Below are 3,995 nucleotides of genomic sequence, written 5' to 3'. Positions count from 1 at the left end.
AGAAATCTGCATGAGCTTCCTGTTTAATCACAGAGTGTAAGTGTCCAAACCTCCCAGCTGCCACCAGAGAAGAAGATAAGTGATATCCATTAAACCTGGTTTTCACTGTTTTTCCTCACAGTGGTCAGTTCTAACCTCAAGGCCTTATCTGTAACTCAGGTCTTAAAACTCTGAGTTTGTTTCTTATGTACTGAAGCCTGAGAAAATACAGTAAAGCCCTTATACAGAATCCAGAGCTTATCGTGATCCCTGGATCTGTACATACATGCTGTGTGAATGAGAGGACCTCCCTTACTTCACCTCTGAATCTGTCTCCTCACTTATTCATTCAGAAAAGAAGGGTGTTTTGTTATCATAAAGACTGAGAAATATGTAAATCATCTTACCAAGAAATACATTGTGATTGTCAGTTTAATGGGGATCAGATTTGATTTGATCATCTAGACTGGAAAAAAAATCCTACAAGGAATGTTTGAAAGTGTGGGAAAAAAGTGAAAATAAAATTAAATAATACATAAAATTCATAGCACATGTTAAGAGCCAGGAATTTTTATATGCATGTAAGTGATGCAAAAACTAAAGACTGAGAGTTTAGTAGGTTAAAGTTCATACAGTAGGAGTAGAATTTTAACCAATAGGAATTAAACCATGGAAGTCAACTCCAAAGTTTGTACTCTCAAACACTTGGTTATCTTTTCTTAACTATTCAAACTGGAAAAGGATTTCAATATGGGTTGTGCTATTGCTAATGGTATATCTGGATTTAATGGGAGTCAATAAGGTCAATTTATGCATATCTTAGTGTAAAAATGAATTTAGGATTTCCCAGGAGGAAATAAATTCTAAGTAATAAAGGTCTTCAGTATGAGATTATTAAACAATCATTGAAGACTGCAGTAAAAAAATGTTCCTACAGTGAAAACGAGAGGTGAGGTTTGAGCTATCCAGTTTCTCTAAGATTTTATGAATGCAGACGTGAATGTTGGAATAAATCCACCACTTTCTAGATAGCTACAGTGTTCATGACCTCTGCTCGCTCATTTATAATTTAACATGTATCAATTTAGTCTTCAACATGCTCCTGTAAATGACTGCTGTTGTCCCCATTTTCACTCTAGCAAACACTAGTCTTAAATACATATGCAATTAGTAGAAGATGGATTTTATCTCAAATTTCTAATTTCAAAACTTGTGATGTTTAAAAGTCACTTTTGTATAATATTGAATTCCTCAAAAGAGTAAAAAAGTGAGTAATTAGTGTAGGAGGATTTGCCTGATTCAATTCCATGTTATACTTAATTGTTGTAATATTAATGTAGAGAAGATGATGATAGCATTCATAATTATAATTTGAATAGCACCCTAATTGACTTTTATTGCTTCTTAGGAATGGGTCAGGGTTGTACATGGAATTTTAAGTTGAAATGTCGTTTCCAATACTTAATAAAATCCAATTAGGATTTTATTGATTAATTAATGTCTACATGAAGCATTCTATTTTTCTAAAGGCCAGTAATGCGCCTGACTGTTCCCTAAATGTTAACATATTCAGATAATTATAACTGCATCATACTTGCTGCTTAGACCTTTTGAGTTATTTGTTATCACCAAGTTTTCTGATTTAAGAAAAGCAATCTTGCAAGTTTAAAAATGAATTTTAATAGAAATTATTAAAAAAAACTTAAATTGCTATTAATTTGTTGTTGTAAATATGATAACATATTCCTACAGTGAATTTCAGAAGATTGTTTGAAAGGTTACAAGTATGAAATGGATTGAAAGGTGACCCTATAGCCAATGGAGACTCTTAAAACATTGCCATATTTGAAGGTCAGATATATTGCTTAAGGTATTTCAAGTGGTAGTGCAGCCTTGAAATTCAAACCAAGTGTTTGGCGAAATCCTGTCTCAACTATCAGTTTTTTGCTAACACCACCTATTTATTTGAAATAAGAAGAGCTGAGACTGCAAGACATACAGATATTCAAATCTGAAGAAAGCCAGGGATTAAGGAAAATAAAAAATAGAAGCAAATGAAATACACTAAACAAGTGTTGATTTTTTGAGGAAGGTAAAAGCCTATCTGTACTGTGTTGATGAATCAAAAGACAGAGTAAATAATGCATATATTATTATTAGATCAAATTAAAAACATGATCTTTCTGTGATACAAATGGAAAGTGTACTCTAAAGTGTGTCATTGATGATATCGAACTATATTTTAGTTGTTTGCTAAGGGTAAATATTTTGCTCATAGCATAGATGTATGTGAAAATAAATATTCCTATTATTTCTGTACTAGACCTAGTATGACTGCTCTTACCATTTTACGAATAACCTCATGAGATAGTATTTTTATTTAATATGCAAAGATGAATACCAAAAGAAAATTTCATGTAACATTCCTGAGTACTCATTGGTGTCCATGTTGCAAAGTATGTCCATATTAGAAATGAAAAAAATAATTATGATGCTAATAATAATGATGATAAACAATAAACATATTAGGCCACACCTTTCCAGTTGAAACAATATTTAGGAACAGAGCTGAGTATCTGTATCAGTGTATGGGAAATGCAGGATATATAGGTATATATCATAAGCATGATACACATAGACAAATGTATATATGTATGATTTCAAAAGAGTTGTATTACTAAGAATTGACTCACATGATTATAAAAGAAATAGACTATTGAGTCACAATGATAGTGAGTAATCTAGAGATTTCTAGAGCTACATAGCTGATGTTATAAATTCCATTACTATGTCCAGCAGGCTGGAGACTAAGGGAAACTAATGTTTCCATTTGTGTTGAAAGATAGAAAAAAAATCAAATATAAAAATATTCTAACTCGAAACAATCTGGCAAAAGGAGATGTAATAAGATTAAGAGGGGTCTTACACAACAACCTTCAACTGCTAATTTATTCATAGTAGGGAGGGAAGTTTGCTTTATTCAGTTTATTCAAACATCTCATATTTATCTGTCAATCTTACCCACAATTTATCTCTCACAGAAATACACAGAAACATGTTTGACCAAGTATCTGAGCGCTCTATGGTCTAGACTGGATGGCTTGTAAGAATCCTTTCTAGGTAATACCGGAACAAAAAAAGACGATGCATCTAATAACCTTCTACCATTGCATTATATAATTATTTCCCATCCCTTTTTTTCTGTCTTCCTCCTCAGCCACCCCCAATATCCTATAAATCCTTTTCCCAAATCTTTATTCTATTTTTTTAATGATTTAAACAAAACATTTAAAACTGCAGCTTCTGGAAGAACCATCTTTTCTTGCCATTCTTGTATCTCTCTTCGAATTTCACCCTGGCCTCTCTCCAGGCCTTGCATTTAAGAGCAGGGTCTTTGAAGACATTCTTAACTGAAGATGGTTTTGTCCAAGAGAATGTCCATGAGTATTTTGTGGGCATAAGGTATTATAGTTATAAACTTTCACAAAAGACTTGATCTTTTGGCGATTTTCTTCTTGACCTTGGAAGTTGTCACTTTGTGGGGATAGTGCTCAATCCCAGCCACAGGGGCATGGTTGTTGGGGTGGTCTGAGGTGCTGTCATCAATATTCTTGCCATAAAATGTTTCATGTCCAAGTAAGTACAAGACCACCTTCCAGGGTTTCATGAACTTTCCCATTTCAATAGCAACCACTAGGGCATACAGCATATAATTCATAAACTTGGTTTTACACTAAGGTCACTTGGAGCATCTTTAAAATTACTAATGTCATCAGAGAGGCATTACTATTGGCAGGGTATTTGCCTTGTACTGGGCTTACCTGGGCTCAATGTACACCACCTCACATGATCTCCTGAGCACAGAGCCAGGAGAAAACCCTGAGCACTGCTGGATATGGTCCTCCAAACAACAAAATAAAATAAAATTACTGATTTTTAAGTCTCATAACTAGAGATTCTTCTTTTCTTGGTCTTAGCATAATGCACAGTGAGATCTTAGAATCTACTGCACTTTC

The 3,995-nt window shown here is 33.6% G+C and overlaps 1 pseudogene; it reads right to left on the bottom strand.

Annotated features, from left to right (window-relative positions):
- Positions 1-3,267: 3,267 nt before the first annotated feature.
- LOC130019744 (60S ribosomal protein L27-like) lies at positions 3,268-3,658 on the bottom strand (annotated as a pseudogene).
- Positions 3,659-3,995: the final 337 nt, after the last annotated feature.

This window comes from Sorex fumeus, unplaced genomic scaffold (genome assembly GCF_029834395.1).
Source record: "Sorex fumeus unplaced genomic scaffold, SorFum_2.1 ptg000009l, whole genome shotgun sequence".
NCBI classification, from domain to species: Eukaryota; Metazoa; Chordata; class Mammalia; order Eulipotyphla; family Soricidae; genus Sorex; species Sorex fumeus.
Note: the sequence above shows the minus strand (reverse complement) of the source record. Positions and strands in the feature narration are given on the sequence as shown.